Below are 19,854 nucleotides of genomic sequence, written 5' to 3' on the forward strand. Positions count from 1 at the left end.
GACTTTGCTATAGATGTCTTCTTTGCTAAATGAACCCTTAATCACCTTTCTAGTCTTCAGCTCAAAGGTTTCCTCTTTTGTGAATAGCACTCCTAATTTTGGAGAGGTGTTCCTCCCTTCCATGTCCTCAGATTTGTTTAAAACCATCAACCATTTATCTAGGAAAGTTCTAAAAGTTCAGAGTGTCAAATCCCACTGAAGACACACTAGACTAGAAACTGGGGGTGGAGCCTAACAGTGTGAACAACAAGGTGATTGTGGTGCACATCCAAATGTTGGGGACTACCAACTTACAGCTCAATGGCTTAGTTTCTCTGAGACTCTATTTTATCTTCTGCAAAGTGGGGATATTATCACCTCTTTGTGACAGATATGAGAGCTAGGTCAGCGGTGAATGGTAAACTATCATTTGCATGCGTATTACAAGTGTTCCATTGAGACTTTTAGGTAATTTCTCAAAACAAGTCTCTTAAGAACCAATAATAATGGATGCAAGATTGTATAATATTCCCTAAAATTCACAAAATATAAAGCAGTAAAAGGAGAAGACTGAAAAATTTCATTCTGGCAAAAACTCAATAGATAAACGCTATAGAAAAACAGAATTATATTGACCACACTTTTGTGCAACAAAACCTGTATGTCTTAAACAAATTCTTAGCATAGTGTCTAGTGTATGATACACAATATCACAGATTATTCTCTGACTTACCTAATTTACCATGGAGTTAAAATATGTCAGGTTTCTCGGAGATGGCCAGAGAATCACCACTGATTTGAATGTTGCTGCCATTTCTGCTTACATGCTTAAGTTTAAAATGTGAATTTTCATTTTGCCTTTTTTTCTAGTTCTAGCCGTCCCATGACTGCTTCAGAACTCACTGGGGGGAACCTTTAAGACCAGTTTGTGCTACTGATAAATTGACTTTTCTGCTGCAGCTCTGGGAGCTGGTGATCTAATGGAGGTGAGAATATGATGCTGAAAGTATGTATCTTTGCCTTGCCTCCTCCTCCAACTCACTGAGTATGAAGTAATCTGCAAAATACAAAACCCAGGACTATGCTCCACATCTTTGGATGGGTTACTAAGATACATGAGACACAGAAGAGTCTGCTTTTGCTTACACTAATATTCTTAGTCTTTGCTCTGGCTTCCTATCTGCTCATAAGGGCATAACAACATCATTTCTGAAATAACTTCAAGTGTGTTCAAAGAACACCATTCTGTGAAAAGTCTAACAGTGACGACTCTATGTCATGTGACATGTTGGAAGGGTGCTGACCATCTACCAGCTGACCTTCCCAAATTACCTCCTGGTGACTGTGTCCCTTAATACTGTTTGAAGATTTTTCTTATTAGAATATTTCTAGCCAAAACTCACAAGCATCTTATGTTCTTACATAATTAGTTATGTAAAGTCATTTTAAAAGAAAGAGCAACTGGCTTATAAATGATTTATAATTTAATCCATATAATTTGTATAATTTGGTTTAGTTTTTATGAGTAGTCTTCCTTTCTATCTTTTCAATCTTTTCCTATATTAGGCAAATTGCCACACAAGCACATCCTCATGGTTATCTCACTAGAAACAGGGGCAATGTCTGATGTTCTTTTAAAATTTTTATTTTTTTACTCTAACTACACAATGACTTCTGACGGCTTTAGGTATTCAAGTTCTGTGGCATCCTGGATCAATTAATATTGTGTGATTTTGATTTTAGCCATCTTTGCATGTGAATGGAGACAATTTTTCTGTCTTCAGCACAGATGTTTTCTTTGGCTGCCAAAGTGGATTGTTTCTTTGTTGTTATTGCTATGTTTTATTCTTATTTTTATTATTTTCATGATTGAAAAAAATAGGTCATTCACAGCTGGCTATGAAATTAAGGTAATAGGAAAATAAGGAAGCATTGAATATATGTAACATCTTCTATATGATGTCATTCTATAACATTGATGTAGTACCCAACTAAATTTGCTGTTGAACAAACCTATAAAACAATATCCTCATATATGGATTGGTTACATAATAAAATAGCTTCAGCATAAAATAAATACATATTTTGTGCTTTACATTTATCATTATGTAATTCATACCATTTCCATGGATCATTTTAATTCTCTTTAAATTGGTCCATCTGAATTGAGTTTGAGTGAAAGCAGACAGCATAAGCTTATATTACCATAACCTTTTCAAGTAGTTTGTTACCAATCAGTACAGCATAGTAAAATGTTTCTCTTTTCAGTATAGAGTTTCACTAGTTTGGAAGTTTCTGTATATCTGTGTTCTCACCACCAGAGTCATGATATAAGTGATTTGGCTTGCTCTCAAGAGTTATTTTGAGCTCCTGATTTGGTAATTTTTCCATGCTCTTTCTGGTGCGATAAAATCCAATAGGCTTGCCTTTATTAGAATCTTATATCAGTGAGAGATAAAGTATGCATTTGTCTCAGTTTGTTGCTTCACACTCAGTCCAGCATCCTGACAGACACTCATGTGCTGTGCATACTGAGCATAGTATCCTCTTGTTGCATCACGGCACAATTCTGCTTGGATCACAGCACACTGAACCCAGTGGGCTTCTTCTGAATGCCTATCATCTGAACTGATGTGAGCATTCATGCAAGGAGTTTTGTATAATATATTTATTTCTCCTGAATACCTATTTAAGTAAGGAATTAGTGGATTTCAGGGTCCAAGTAAGTGTGGTTTACTATATGAGACATCACAGAATTATTTCTCAAAGAATCTGATCTTATAATCCTAGCTGCAACATAATGAAAGTCCCATCTTCTCTATACCCTCATTAATCTTTGAATTTATTAAACTTCTGAATTTTCATCTTTTGTGATTTTAAATATTTGTTGTTATTTATATATGTGTGTTGGGTAGGTGGTACCTACAGAAGCTGGAAGAAGACATTAGATCCTTTGGAGCTGGAGTTACAGGTGTTTATGAGCTGCCTGGCATGTGTGTTGGGAACTGAAATTGTGTCCCCTGGAAGAATAGTATGGGCTCTTAAAAGTCGAACAGTCTTTCCAGCCTCCAGTCCTTATGTTTCAATTGTAATTTCTCTGATGAGTTGAGCTGTTGTTACATATCTTGAAGTGTCCACTCAAATTTTCTGCTCATTTAAAATTTGTTATTAATTTCTTATTTTTTGTTTCTTAGATAAAATTCCTTAGTTTGGAATGGCATCCAAACATTTTCCTATTCTACGATTTATTATTTTTTTAAATTATTTATCCTTTGACAATTTCAGACATATAGAATGTATTTTGTTCATATCTATCACCAAACTCTACCCAGACTTCTCCAATGTGTTCTGCTTCCACCTTCATGTCCTCTTCCCTTAAAAAATAACTCAAAGTGTCATTATCATAGCCTGTGTGGGCATGGGAAACTTACAGCTGACAGCACCTGGGGCCACACCTGACCTCATACTTGCCCTGTCCCCAGCAGCCATCAATTGTCAAAAGCTCCCATCATGAACTTTTCTCTCACCAATGCTGGAACTTTGACTAACTTCATCTCAGGGAAGGTCTTATACTGATAGCCACAGATGCTGTGAGTTTGTGATCATGACTGCCATGTCAGATCCACAAGACGGGGTTTCTTAGCTCTCCTCCCCATCCTCTGAGTCTTACATTCTTTCTGTCTCCTGGGAGATTCTCTTGCATAGATACTAGGGATATCCTATTTGCTACTAAGTACCCGAGTCACTTATTAACATGCTGATGCATTATGCCTCTGCATTAACTGTCCATGGTAGAAAAAGCTTTTTTTCTCATCAAGGAGCCTGTCCTTTTTCATAAGAGGTTCCTAGCAAGACACTTTTCCCCATTTCTGTACTCACTCACATATGGATATTGGACATAGAGCAAAGGACTACCAGCCTACAATACACACCATCAGAGAAACTAGGAAACAAGGAGGACCCTAGGAGAAGAACGCATGGTCCCCTGAAGAAGGGGAGGAGGACAAGAACCCCTGAGCAAACTGGGAGCACAGGCAGGAGAGGAGGGAGGAGGAAGGAGAATAGGAGGAGCGAGATAGGGGAGGAATAGAGGAGGGCAAGAAAGGAGATGCCTTGAGAGAGGGAGCCAGTAAAGGTTTGGAGATAGGTTTGGCACAGGGGAAAAGTTAAGTGATCCACAGGGATGACCCCAACTAAGAATCTAGGCAGTGGTGGAGAGGCTGCCTTTGATGCTCTTCCCTATAATGAGATTGATGCCTACCTTGGTTGTCATTCCCAGAGTCTTCATCCAGTAGCTGATTGAAGCAGAAACAGACAACCACAGCTTAACACTGAGCCATACTCCTTAATCCAGTTGGAGAGAGGGAGGAGGGATGAGAAAAGGAGCCAAGACTATGTTGGAGAAACCTGCAGAAACAGTTGACATGACCTAGTGAGAGCATGGAGACACTGGTTGTAAAGCTGAGAAACCAGCATTGGACCAAACCAAGTCCTCTGAATGTGGGTGCCAGCTAGGAGACCAGGGCAGTCTATGGGACCTCTAACAGTGAAGCCAGTGTTTATCCCTAGAGCACAAATGGACTTTGGGAGCCCACTCCCTATGGAGGGATACTAATGAGCTCAAATACAAGAAATAGGGCCTATGCCATCCCCAAAATGATGAGACATATTTTGATGGCCCCCCTTGGAGGGCCCCAGTATCCTTGGGGAGTGGGTAGGGGAGTGGGTTGGGGGTCATTGGGGGGCATGGGAGGATTGGAGGGCAAGAAAATGGGGGGATTGATATGTAAACAAGAGTGCTTCTACAATTAAAAAAAAAGAAAATTCAGATATAGCTGCATCATTTACCCCTTCCCTTTATTCCTTCCCAACTCCCCTATTTCTCCCTCTTGCTCCATATCAAATTCATGGCCTTTTTGTTGTTGTTATTATACACACACACACACACACACACACACACACACACACACACACACACGATTGCATGAATACATAAATACAACCTGCTCAGTTAGTTTCGTGTTAGATATAGGACTGTCTAGGATTTCATTAATTTGTTCAGTTTGGGCAACTTAGGTGTTTTGTTCCTCTAGGTTGGAGATTTTTTATTGTAAAATATGCTCACAACATATTCTATTATACTGTTTATGTCTGTGGCTATATATGTTAATATTCATCCTTAATATTCACAATATATGTCTTATCCTTTTTTGTCAGAATAACTGGAAATTTATCATTTTATTGACAGTGCAGGTTTCATTGACTTTTAACTAATTAATTTACTCATTCACTAAAGTTCTTGTTTGTTAACATAGACACTATGATACCCCGTTTCCCCATCTAGACTCCATTGTCCACATTTTATACTCCCATCTAGTCTTGACCCTATTGTGAACCCATCAATAGATTACTTTCTTCTTTAGGTCAGGACCTTCAGGATCCAATTTCTTCTCTATAGTTCTAGTAGCTGCGTTTTGGCACATCAGCTTTTTGGGGGCAGGAATCAGTATCCTTCTAAACTATAACAATATATGTAACTATATTTGTGAACAATGACTTTTAAAATTATGTCAGATGTTCTAATATGTGTTTAATGGTATTTGAGGACCTATATATATATTTTCAATGATGACTCTAGTAATTTTAAGTATCCTTTTACCTTGCTAATACTCTTGGTATTAAAGTAGATTTTGTCTTATATTTTATATGCATAAAACAGTCACATTATTAATAGAGTTTTTATGCTGTTTGATTTAGTCCTTTTAGCAACTTTGATATCTAACTGGAACTCAGATCATTTTATGGGGATTGTGCTATATAGTCTAGGTTGTTTCAACTTTCTTCTCACTGTAGGGGTTGTGTGTCACCATGCCTGATAAGAGCTTTGTGATGCAATTATTGGTATGGATTGTCTTACATAGACTATTTTGCTGTTTCTTTTCTGTTTGCTTAGCATGCTTCTGCCTTGTTTCTTATTAGTTTAGCATTTTTATTTATATTATATCTCTGCTTACTTTGTTTTTCTAGAAATGGCCTATAGATTTACTATACACACTTCTATTAGTTTAAACTGTTTTGCCTCTTGGCTGTTAGCTTCAGGTTACTGCATGAAGTGATAGGTTTCATTATGACATTTTCAAACTTCCATGTTGCACCTCAACTCCTTCTTAAATGGATGATTTATTTTTATTTGAATATTAAATACATATATATCCTGTTGACTTGATTTAGTGTTTAGCCTTAACCTCTTGAGATTGGACAGTTTATCAATGGGCTTCTTCTTGGAGGCGACTGATTATCTCTCAGCAACCATTAATTACCTACTGCTCTGAATCTTTGGTGGGGCTCTCTGAGACACCCCACTCACCCAATTCATGTGGGGATGTCAGCTGGTACTGTTATTGTGTGGGTCTTGGTTAGACAACTTGTTAGGATTTTTGGATGCAGTTTCTCATCAAATGTAGAAGACACTCTGCTCCTCTAGTTCTTACATTCTTTCCTCCCCTCTTCCATGATGTTCCTGAGCTTTAGGAGTAACAGTTTGCATCACAAATGAATCAGCTATGGTTGGTCACCCATATTCAGTTGTTTTTTGCATTTTAATTTGTTGGGGATTTATATACTGATCTCCATATTCTTCAATGAACTTCTTTGATGAGGGGAAAGCTACACTTACCTTTGAGTAAAGGAGAGGTATTTACAATGTAACTGGGAATTAAACTAGTTTAAGAAAATGGCATTATTCCCCCATGGCAGGGTTTATGATCTCACCAACCATGGGTAGTTGGCTAGGTTTACAGGACTAGGTGTGAGTTCCCTCCAGATGTGATGTTCTTAAGTCTAATTATGTGGCTGTTTGTTACCCCAAGATATAAGTACTGTTGCACTTTACGCATATCTTGTCATGCTGTTTATGATTGTGGTTCATAGACTGTTTAGATGAATTGGAGTATTAATAACTTTTTTCCCTTGGCAGCTAGTTTATCATTTTTTGATACTAGGAGCCAGTCCTCAAGGAGGAGGCTTTTAGGTGAGTTCCAACTTTATTTCTATGTCTGAAGTATTTGTTTTCTCTAACAATAGGGTCTTATTTTCAAGTTCCAGGAGACAATCACAGTCAAGAGCAAGAGCCTACATTGTTTTGGGAGTATCTTGAATTCCCATGACCAAGTAGAAAAGAGATGTCTTATGCCCTGTATAGCATCACACGTCCTCCGACAGGACCGTAAGTATTTTAACAAAGCCATACCTGTTAATATTGCCACTCCCTTTGGGGACCGTTTTCGTTGAAACCACCATGACTTGTTACTCAGGTTTTTTATTATCACCCCAAGTAGTTTATCTCATTTGAAACAACTTATATATTAGTATATTTACATATATTATTTGCGCATTTTAAATAAGCACAAAATAATATGTTCCCCATATCTTTTTCAATAATTCTAAATATTCTTTGTATCCCATTGTCTGTCTCCCTCTAAATAGTCATCACTCTCTGACTCCCATCTGCATCTACCCCAGTTACCTGTGTCCTGTCTGTAGGGAAAAGGGGCCAGTCAAAGAAACACACCCTGAGCAGAGCCAAAGAAACACACTTCGGCCCTGCAACCAGAACCAAAGAAATGTACCCTGATCCTGAAACCAGTGCCAAAGGAACACACTTTGTCCCTGGAATCTGAGTCAGTTAAAGAAATGCACGTTGGCCCTAAAATTGAAGCCAAAAGGACCAGAGAAAGAAACACACTTTGGCCCTGAAACCAGAGCCAAATCTGACCTTAATCCTGTGCAGAAAACTAACCAATCCTCTAGCAGAGCTCTAGCCAATCTGAGCTCAGCACTGAAATCAGACCAATCCCTACCCTGGAAGCCCTATATAAACTCTGTGTCTGTTCAGTTTGTGGCTGTTTGTGCTACCAGGCTGTCTTCTGCCACTCTGGCAGAGGCAGCCACTCTCCTGGATTCTTCCTTCCAATAAACCCCTTCAATGTGCTTTGGGTGAAGACCTTCTTTGTGGCGGCGATGGAGCAGAGGAGACCCTGGGCAGAGCAGAGCAGAGCGAGTAGGGCTGTAACACTTGCCGGGGAAACGCTTCCCTTGGCATAGCAGAGTTTTTACACTCCACTCCCCACTCTCTGCTCTCCAGGAGCTGAGCTGAACTGTAGCAACTTAGCCTAAGAAAACTCCTGCCGAACAAAACTGCTACACTGGGCGAACATCCCCAGCTGGAAGACCTTGTCCTGCCTGAACAGAGCCAATACACTGGGGAAGCCTTTCCCTGAGGCTGGGCTGTAAGCAGTTAAGCTTACTACAACCTGTGGTCGTCCTTGGCTCCAGAGCTCCAGGATACCTTTCTACCTGAGCTGTGTAACACTCAGTATTCTGTGACTTCTGAGTGCCAGAATACCTGACCCACTCCTGTTCCATCCTGATCTGCCCAAAATGCCAACACTATCATTACCCACTCTAGTGCTCCTTTACTAACAAGGTTGGTCCCTTTTAACTTTCCTGGTTTCTGTCATTACCCCAAGGTCACATACTCACATGGAAAGCTTAGACATAGGACGTGCTTCTGTGAATCAGGAAGAGATCATCATGTGTCTTTCTAGGTCCCGGTTTTTGTCAGTTCGGTGCCCTTTCCACTTTTCAAATCTCCTCCCTTCTGTGTCTCATTTGTCTGCCTTTTGGCATGTTTGGTAATTGTCACAAGCCAGAGAATCACTAATACTACATTTTTGACTATCTAGACCTTGTGTTTGTCTGACTTCGTTCTGGCAGAAAGTTAATCTGTGTGCAAAATTAGTTTGATCATTTCAAGGTTTGTTTCTAGGTTGGAGGGAGGCCTGGGGTAGCCCTTCTCTTCCAGAGGGAGTTTGACTGCACTGCTTCTTAATCCTCTTTGAATCTGTGGGATTTGTGTGAGTTTAGGACAGATGCAGATGCAGGCAGCACAGTTGCTTTCTTTCCCTGTGAGGTGATCTAACAGTGCTTAGAACTTCAGTGTAGGTGTTTTGAGGTGGCTATCAGCATGCCCCTTGGTGGGCCTCCCCCCCACATTTACAGAGTTCTCATTCTTTGTGTCCCCTCCCTGCTTTTCTTCTTTAAGTTGCCTCCATGTCCCCCTGTTCATTAAGCCGGTGAAACCCTATGGCTTTTTTCACTTCCTTTCCTGCTCTGTGATGAAGAGCATGTTTCCAGAAACTGAGAATATTTTCAAAGGTTCAGATTGTTTGCGTCTCTTCTTTGAGAAATATAAATTTTGTGCTTTCCTGTGATGCTATAGATCATGCTTACACACACATTGATTCTTGTTAGAATTTACTAGAACAACAATGTATACATTTGGATAAATTTTTATTAAGAAACTCAATGCTGGACCAAACAGACAGAAGAAAAAGAACCAAAGAAAAAGCACAAAAAGCAGAGACAGTGGTTGTTTCTTTAACTTATTATTATTTATATGCCTGTTTGTTTTCTATTGAGAGAGAAAGAAGAGTGTGGCTATGAATGGGAGGAGAGCTGGACAGGAAATTGGAGGCACATAATCACAATATATTGTACCAAAGAAAATCTACTTTCAATGTATATGAGAGAAAGAGAAAAAAGACAGATAGAGGGAGAGAGAGATTCCAGACTGCTTACCTTTCCACTGTGGAACAAGCTTTCCTATAAGAATCAGTGTTCTGGATTAGACTTTTTCTTTACAATGGGTGTAGGTGTTTAGATGTCATCTTTCCCAGACAGAGTCACATTTTAATTTTATGGATCCAAATCATTGAATTGAAATGTTAAGCTTCATGGATTCCTCAGCCACTCATTGGCAACCATCCTTGCTGCTTCCTTGGGTGACTGGTTTTGTCCTTCTACAAACAGTACAGTTTCAGCTCTCAGGAATGCTGTGGATCCTTGCCCCTTCCCCCTCCCCTAAAGAAGGGAAGCGCAAGCTCTTCCACTGCTTCCAGTAGAGTTTGCCTGAATATCTTTATTGAAAATCTTCTTAAGCCACGGAAAAGCTCCTCTGTCTGAGAAAAGTTTGGTAATATTTATGACTGCTGCCCCAGAAAACTCTTTTCCATAAGTAACTTTGCACAAGTGTCAATGGTTTGGGGTTTTTATCAACATTTCTGTAAGCAGGAAGTTTTAAGTCTGAAATGTCAGCAAGTTCTTACTGATAGCCCACTGTGTGTAGGGTAGATGTCATGTTAGGATGAGTTGTATTTTTTCATTGGCCAGGCCTTGCAGGGAACCATCTGGCACTCATTGATGAATGATTGAGACAAGTAACCAGAGCCTGGTGTTCTCTGCCTGAAGTGTACATGAGTCTGGTAGGTCTCAGAAGATCTGGAAGGAGGAACATATGTACAGAAGGGGTGGATCCTGGAGGATAATGACCTCACTGCTACCCACGAGGTTGACTACAACAAGCTACTACAAGTTTTAGTTTCGGCTAGCATGCCTGACAGGCATGCTCTTGTAGCTCACCCAGTACTCGATTAGTGTCAGAAATAAGCTAATGTAAAGAATTAGTTTACTTAAAAAAATTGTATCCAAGTACTTTCTCAGAACACAGAGAAATTTCTAGATGTCTTTGCTAGATCTGCAATGCATAGTTTTACTTTTTGGTACAAACTGGGATTGACATGTGAAGCATGCTTGTTTCTAATTTTTAAAACAAATGTAATAAAAAACAGAAAAAAATATACAACCTAGATCATAGGCCCCATCTGAATCTACCCTGTCACTTTAAATAGAACCCCATGTTTACCACAGTCTTTCAAACACATTTTCTTTTTAATTATGTGTGTCTGTGTGTGAATATGAGCACATGATTGCAGGTACCCATGGAACCCAGAGGATTGCCAGGATATGAAATGACAGCCAGGGAAGCACCATCTGACATGGGTGTTAGGTGTAAAACTTTGGTCTTCTGTAAGATAAATATGTATTCTTAACCACTGAGCCATCTCCCTGGCCCCTTATCTATTACGTCCTTGCAGAGAAGCCAGAAAGTGTTCAAAATGTCAATTTTCTTTTGCTAGGTCTTGCTTGCCTTCTTTACTCCTTTATGTCTGTGCAACCAGCATGGATATGAATATTCTCATAGTCTTCTGGATTATCCTCCAGCCTATTTTTATAAGTAAAAGACTGTAACTACTGTCTGTCAATAGACTCTAGTCTATAGTTTCACCTTTGAATTGAATAATAATAATATTGGCATGTGTCTACATCTGCTTTTACTAGTTAAATCTTCCATGGACTGTATTTACTATAATTAAATTTGCCTCCTCTCATTTCCCGTAGGTTTCATTTGGTCCTACCATAAAATAAGAGTAAACTTTTTATAGAAGGGATAGTTTTAGCCATGCGGTGGTGGCGGCGGCGGCAGCGGCGGCAGCGGCGGTGCACGCACACCTTTAATCCCAGCACTCAGGAGGCAGAGACAGGCAGATCTCTGTGAGTTCGAGGCTGGGCTGGACTGACAGCCTCGAAAACAATACAGAGAAACCCTGTCTTGTAAAAACAAACAAACAAAACAAAAACAACAACAAAAAAGAAGGGATAGTTTTGTCAGATGGAAAGTTACATCAGTTTATTATTTTTTAACTTTTTTCATTAGACATAGGGTAAAGACTACATTTTACATCACAATATAATAGAGATATTTACACAGAGAGGGAGAGAGAGAGCTGAAATATAGTCAACTAAGCTACACTGTATTTATCTTACTAACTGTAACATCCTTAAATATTTCCCATCGGTTTCATTAACAAACTCTTCTATTCTATAGAATGATAAGCCCTTGTTCCTAGCTTGCTAAGAAACACTCATGGAACCTCTTTTTTAGTTCCTTATCCCACGGTGAGAAACTGTAAGTCTATGGCAAAGGACTTAGTTTTTCCTTTCCTTACTACATTGTTCATTGCAGCAAAGTCTTTATGACATAAAATTTGCATCTGGGCCATTAAAGGATACAGTTCAGTGGCAGTTGGTGCCTTTGTGGTGTGGAGAAAATGTGTTGACTGCCAAAGTACCTTATTTTTTAAGTAAACCCTTTCCTAATCACAGCATAGTTTGCTTTCACAACGCCGTCTTCCAGCTTGTCCCCACTGTTTCCACTTAAGTTTAATTTTTTTTTATCAGGGATTGAAAGAATTCCAAAGGAGCTTGTAAGTACATCTTGGAAAGAGAACTGAGTAACATGCAGTCCTCTGGATACTGTGTGGCCAAACAGTCGAGCTGGTCACAAGGCACAAAGCTGGATGTGGTGTATCCATGGAGACTCTGCGAACACCATGAGCACACAGATGCATGAGGACATGTGTCTGAGGAACGGAATGCTCCTTGATTTCAATTCCTGTCTCACAGCTGAGGGGATCACAGCATCCCCTTAAAGGAAGACACAACCTGTTTTTCTTAGTAATAGCTCTCAGCCAACGTGTCTGATATTTAGACACTGTCTTCCTAGAGACTGAAGACACTTGTTAGGAATTTGTTCACTGTCGAAACAAAACCACATTCTGGTTTCCATGATGGTAAATGCTGGTAGATTAGGCCATCTGATAAGGGTTTGAAAATGTCTGATTTTATATAATCCCCACTGGTAAGGCCAGTTATGTTTTTACCTCCATGATTGCTAAGTATAAATATGTTAAACACTAGTCACGGTACATAAGAGTTTGAAGTTTGGATTTTCTTTTCTTTTTGACAAATACAGGCAAAACAGTGATTCTCTTTGCATCTCTAGACTACATCCTCTGACGTATACTATGAATTCAATGTTTAGTTTCCATAGCTTCTTACTGAATTGCCAGATTTCATTTGAACTTTAAATTTAATGCTTTGCTATAACTCAAAAGAAAAAAATATGATTTACATCAAAAGGAAATTGTCTACATTGTAGCAGTTCTGAACTCTAAGAAGTAAGTAACTTTACAAAAAGATTCATCTATTTTTATGTGTGTGTGTGGTTTCTTGGCACAAACGGCTTTGTACCATATACATACCTGCAGAAGAAAGAAGCAGCCATTGGGTCCCCTAGAACTAGAGCTTTGGATGGCTGTGAGTTCAGGTAGGTGCTGGGAACTGAACAAAGCACTACACCCTCTCTCTAACCCAGAAACAGTACCTTTTAAAAATTTCATTTCAATTTATTGGTAACGTATGGCAGTCCAGTCTGAACAGCTGTCTCAATCCATTCCATTTTCATATTGTAATGCAACTGTGTGTGCTTGAAAACAAAATACCCCCCCCCACACACACACACTCCTCTCTTTGGCTTCTGGATGCAAGTGGCTGTTCAGTTTTTCTCTTTTACATAGAATCAGAATTCCTGGCTTAAGGAAGTAACATGATGTCATAAATTTCTCTTGCCTTCCAGAGTATTACTCCCGCAGAAGAAAGTTTCGTGTTTGTTACCTGCAAAAGCCATTAAATGAATATGTCTCCTTCTGAAGGTTGTGTTTGTCACCAGCTTTTCTGGGAGGTCTGGCCCGTTTCTCATAAAACAAATCCAGAACTCTGAGACCATTTGCTAGTTGATGATGTTGCCTGCTTTTAGTCTCCTCTTTATCCATCCAATAATGCTGAACTGAGCAAAACTCTCCGTGATTCTCATGAAACCATTTTGATCTGAGTATTCCAGAGCCTACAGCTTATCTGGAAGTTTTGCCAGACTTGTTCCATTTAAAATACGTTTTTCTATTACATCAGTGGATATTTATTACATATATTTTGAATATATATATATATGGACCAGTAGAAAATATCAAGGAAAAAACCACTTATAATCCTTCTACTCAGAAGGATTATTGCAAGGACAGTAAACTCTCAGCTCCTTTCTCAGGTAGAGTTAAGGCTATGTTGATATACTGTTCTGCCACTGTAGGGAAAAATTTGGATGTCATAGGGAAGAATCCTGAGATATGGTGTGGGGTGGTATTCCCTTATCAAAAGACAATGTGAATGTTAAAATATTAATTGTCAAAGCACAGGGTAAGCAATAGTAGCCAATACTTCCACCCACTCACTAGAGCAGATATCCTCATTCTCTGTTATTTGTAACCCCTTTTCATGTGAGAAATTTTGAAAGAACCCTGGGTATGTAGATATATAAAACAGGTATGCAAATCAAGGATTTACTGATAATAATCACTATGAAATTTGTTTGAAAATTAGTTGGCATGCATATATTTTTAATCATTTAATAAAGATAAAAGCAAATTCACATAGTAATGAGATTGGTGTGTTTGTTTAGTTTTACATAAGCGTGTAAAAATTAGAAATTGGCTATGTATCTGATGCATCACTCGTGTTCTTCAAAGTTGATCAGTTGTTTGACTTTGTAAATGTAAATGATGACAACCTTGTTTGGCTTAAATAGATAGTCCAAAATGGCAGAAGTATTCTTAAGACCAGAAATGAAGTCAATTTCAAAAGTTGTTGGAAATTCTTTTCTAATTTTAAACAAAAATTTAATAAATGACTTAAAATGAAATTCAAGAATTCAAACAGCATTTTAAATGTAATGTTTTAATGTTTTTGAGAATGTAATACCTGCAAAAGTATTTATATCATCTTACTTCTCTCTCCCACCATCAGAGTCTTCTGTGTCTCCCTAACTCCCTCTCAAATTCAAGGCCTCTCCCTCTATAATTATTATGGACTCACTCAGACATTCTGTCTTTCTCTCTCTCTGCCTATCTCTCTCCCTCTCTCCTGAGTCCATTGTCCATATATTTAATGATGACTGTTTGGTATTATATAATGTGCCAGGGATTTCATCCCTGGAGATAACCATTTCCCCTTTTCTCAGTGTCCGTTGGTTGCCTGTATAGCTCTCTTCATTGTGTGGGAATTTATGAAATTTTGCCCATCCACATTGACATGTTGGCTGGTGTTATTATGCCGGTCTTATTTAGCAAAGCATAGTGATATTTCAGAATTTTAAAGCAATATGCCGAGGATCAACTTCAAGGAAACATTAAGAGTCTTCATTTTCTGTAAATAGACTATTGTTTCTCAATTAGAAGAAACCCTGAAGAGTAAGAACACTGTAATTCATAACTTAGAGTCTCAGATATGAGTCTGGCTCTTTCAGGCAGGATTATGCATTACATAAAATAATAGCAAAGTGCACAACACTGTTGTGTTCAGAATGAAGGCTTCAGTGAAGTTGTGTGATGCAACATTGGTGAGGCCTGCCAGAAATACCTGGATTTATTTACATGTTTGGTTTGGTATTAGTTTTTGGTAACTACCAGTTTAGAAACATTTTCCATAACTAAATTTTTCATGACCTGCAGTTTAACAGATTGGGAACTTGAGAAAACAGTACGCCATGAGAGGATGAGAGAAAACTCCAAAAACTTGACTCTTAGCAACCATATAGATTGTTTTGAGGACACTGATACACTATGAACTGGGAGACATCTCTGATGGACACAAAGGAAGAAGGAAAGCCAGGCAGGTCATCCTGAACCACCCGCATGGGTCCCCTGGCTCCAGCTCCTGTATATACTTGGTTCAACTCTGAAAATCAGAGCTGCAGTGACTCCCTTGTGTTACAGAACTGTATGTGCAGCCACAGAATGCAAATTTGTTCTCTTTTGATCTCCAAATCCTTCAAAAGAAAAGATAAAAATCCACATGTCTATTGCTTGTCTCTCAATGGCTGCAAGTTGTATCACAACTCATTCTTTGACCCACACCAAGATCTGGAAAATTATGTTAGAAGCATTCGTTTCTGGAATATTGCCAAGTCATCTACAACTCTAAAACAGTTCAACTTCTAATTATATTCTTCTTCATCTCACATGCCCCAGTGCTCTTGAGTCTATTTCTTCTTTGTTGATGCATACTCAATGGACAGTCTATACAGTACCTGCACATTAGTCATCTATGGAATGATTTTAGACACCCATTTTCTTGAAGAGTATAATGTAGACTATGAGTGCTGAAAGGTTTCACATTCATTCTCATGGCACTTGAGTGGTCTAGGCATCATAATACTTCCTTGAATATGAAATTATCATGCAGCTGACTAGAAATTGGAACAAGGTATTTTACCTGCTTGAAATAAAGAGGAAATGACATACAGTTTCTAGCAGAGGTGTTTAATGATGCTTTAATATTCTGCTTTCACTGTCTGTGTTGAACAGTCATCCTTTTTGCTTCTAAGAGGACACACTGAATTATTTTATGTGATGCCCTGGTGTTTACCATGAGTCATGTTATTTGGTTTCTGTTTTACTCAGGCTAAGAGAACCTAACACCAAGCAAAGTGTAGTGCTTATAGGGTGTGTCAGCCCCTAAATGTGGTGTTTGAGTCAGAATGGTCCCTACAGGCATATGTATTTGTATGCTTGGTCATCAGGGAGTGGCACTATAAGGAGGTGTAACCTTGTTGGAATAGGTGTGGGCATGGAAGAAGTGTCACTGGGGGTAGGCTTTGAGGTTTCAAATGCTCAAGCGAGGACCGATGTCTCTTAGCTACCTTTCTTACACCATGTGGCTTCATGCCACCATGCTTCCTGCCATGATGACAGCTGTAAGCAAGTCCCAATGAAATGCTTCCCTTTATAAGAGTTTCTATGGTCATGGTGTCTCTCATAGCAATAGAAACCCTAACTAAGGCACCAAATGATATGGCTCTCTATTTTTTTTTATGTTCAGTGACACTTCTTGGAGGAGGAAAAGTTGCCTGAATTATTCGTCTGCACTTGGTGTTGTATATCATAAACATAAATAAGCAGCATAGGACTCCCTTTGGAAAAACCATCCTGGTTTCACAATTAATCATGATAAACATGGAGGAGAGATGATAACATTTATGAGATGAATAGGGCAATGATTCATATATTCACATTATATTTAATCCTCTCATGATCTGCAGAAATTAGAATTAGTGAGTATGTTTTGCATATAAGGACATTCACATTCAGAGACACAGGATAGCTTCTTCAGCTGGTGTTCAAGGACAAGTCAGTGCTGTCCTTGTACCACAGATAAAATGACAATCATCAAACCTCTGTGGCGACTACAGTAACTGAGCAGTTTACCCACATCAGTAGCATGAGCTGTCAGTGCAGTGAGTGCAATAACTGAGCAATTAATCATTAGCATGTGCTGTCAGGTACTTGATATGTATGTCAAGCAATAAGTTTGCTGAATATCTTACATACATTAGCTTATCTGATCTTAATACAACACACAAGCCAGATACTCTTATTATCTCAACTTTGGAGATATAAAGGTTAAAATGAACAGTGTTAACATTTTATCAGTAGAAAAACTTAGAATCAGTCCCATAGTCTGAATGAAGACACTCACACTTAAGTCAGTGATATTCCACTTCCTCTAACTGGGGCTAAATAAGTGGTAGGAACTAGCTAAATATTTTTTGATGTCATAAGTGTCTACATAATAAATGTGTAGTGTCTCCATTTGGAGAAGATACTAATGTACACAGAGGACAAGACCCGCAGCTCATGGTCACTCAGTTATCCAGTCAGGGACAAAAGGAAAAACCCCACCAGCCTATGAGGCCTTCTCACACATACATGGGCTATGTAGTTAGGACCATACAACACGCAAGGCCAACAGAGCCATTCCCATGATGTTTAGGCATTATTAAAATAAACTCAATACTAAAGACATTTTGGCAAAACGTAGCAAATACTTCTTCTGAGCCAGTAAGGAAGCTTACAAACTGAGAGTAAGAATATTTCCTGAGTGCATCCACCAGGCAGAGTTAAGATAGTGCCTGTGTAGTAGTGGAGATTGCCCCCATATAACAGTCCAGGCTAATATTCATCCCTTACAGTTTTCTTGAGTATTTATCCTTATATTCCATTTATCCTCTGCTGTAATTAAAATAAAATGTCCCACTTATGAGATGACTGTTTGGCATCCTTCATGTGTGCTAGATTTCTCCTTGAAAGGGAGCCTAGAGATGAGTAAAGGAACTGTTTGATTCTAGTAAACTCACAGATAAGTAGCCAAACATATGAACATCTTCAATCTCATGATGTGAGACTCCACATTTCTGACTTCAGCCATTTATATTCCTTAACCTATACTCTCTTTCCTTGTATATTTCAGCTCTGAGTTTTTGACATTTCCCTATTCTTATTAAAAAGGTTATATTTAAATCCATAAAAGAATAGCATCTGGCATCTGGAGGCTAAGTTATATATATATATATATATATATATATATATATATATATATATATATATGTGTGTGTGTGTGTGTGTGTGTGTGTGTGTGTGTGTGTGTGTGTGTGGTATATGCAATAGCACAGAACATTAGCCCTATTATGTAATAGTACTGCAAAGGAAGACAAAATAAAATCACTTTATCATTTCATCTAAGCACAAGCAAAAATAATTTCAGCTCAAATATAAAACACTCTTCTTTCTTATACAAAATGAGAAATTGCTACCTCTTTGTTTTACCAATTACAGTTACTCCAGCATGTTTTTCCTAGAGGTAACATTTATTGAATTACCCAGCTACAGAACTGTCGCCACTATCTGATAATATCTATATCTACAGAGGTTCTAATCTCTGGTCCTACTTGAGTTCCTAACCCAAGCCATGTCCTATAATTTGTTGATGTTAGAGTCCCCCTGAGGTGCTTCATGGGAGCTTATGTTTCTCTTACTGGAGGATTTAAAAAGTGTTCTGGGAAAATCACTAGTGTTAGAATGTTTCTTGAGGATTGTTTATTATTATTTTATGTCTATGTTTGTCCACTGACTGTGTGTGTCGCGCGCGCGCGCGCGCGTGTGTGTGTGTGTGTGTGTGTGTGTGTGTGTGTGTGTGTGATGTGCATGCCTATTGCCCACAGAGGCCAGATTAGGCTATTGGGTCATCTGGAACTGATGTACCGACAATTGCAAGCTTCAAAGTAGGTGCTAAAAAAATAAACTCTGATCCCTTGCAAGAGCACAGAGCATTCTTATCATTGAACAATCTCTCTAGCCTTCTAGTGTCAGAATTTTTTGGTGCTGTCAGCATTGCTTTATAACACCAGACTTTCCATTCTGTAAATTCCACTCCCTGAAAACTCTCTACCTACTGGCGGGCACTTTCTTAATGTCTGCTCTTGAATTTGGGATTACCACAGTCTTTAATATGTCCATAATCTTGATTTCACTTATGTCCTTCACAGATTGCCTCCTTCTATCTATGTATGTAGTTCTTCCTGGTTACACATGTGTAATAACTCCGGGAGTCTACAGCCTGCCTATTTTTGGTCTTCAAACACAACACTTTCCCAAGCCTCTGTCTGAAAGCCTTTCCCGTAATATTTTGGACTTTTTAAGCCTCCATAATCACAGGAGGTTCACATAAATCTCTACCTCTCTATAGATCTAAATCCCACTGTTTCTGTTGCTTTGGAAAGTCCTAACTTGTACACCATTGTAGCAGATCAGTGTAGAAGATCCGTATGCTTTGTTTCCAGTTCCTCCACCTCCATTCTCTTTTCATATACCTAAACCACTTTCCACCTCATCACTCCATCCAAACTGCTCTTGTAGAGGAAACTAATAATTTCCCCTTTGATAGTAATGCAGTTAATGGTTAGTATCCATCATGGTTACTAGGTAAAGTACAACATTTTAATGGCAAGGTGATGTCATGTATGCCCACTGGAGTTTATGAATAGGTGGGTTTGCATGGCATAAATGACTTCTCAATTAGGTATGGGTTTGGGCCTGGAGAGGACAGTTAAGATTATCTGGGTGGGAAGTTCTAATCTAAGGAGGTAAGATCAAAAGATTAAGAAGAAAGAAAGAAAATAGATAGGTGGATTGTATATATAAACGCTAGATTATAGAAAATAGGGAGATTATGGTAGATATATTATAGATG

This window comes from Mesocricetus auratus, unplaced genomic scaffold (genome assembly GCF_017639785.1).
Source record: "Mesocricetus auratus isolate SY011 unplaced genomic scaffold, BCM_Maur_2.0 Super-Scaffold_100009, whole genome shotgun sequence".
Lineage (NCBI taxonomy): Eukaryota > Metazoa > Chordata > Mammalia > Rodentia > Cricetidae > Mesocricetus > Mesocricetus auratus.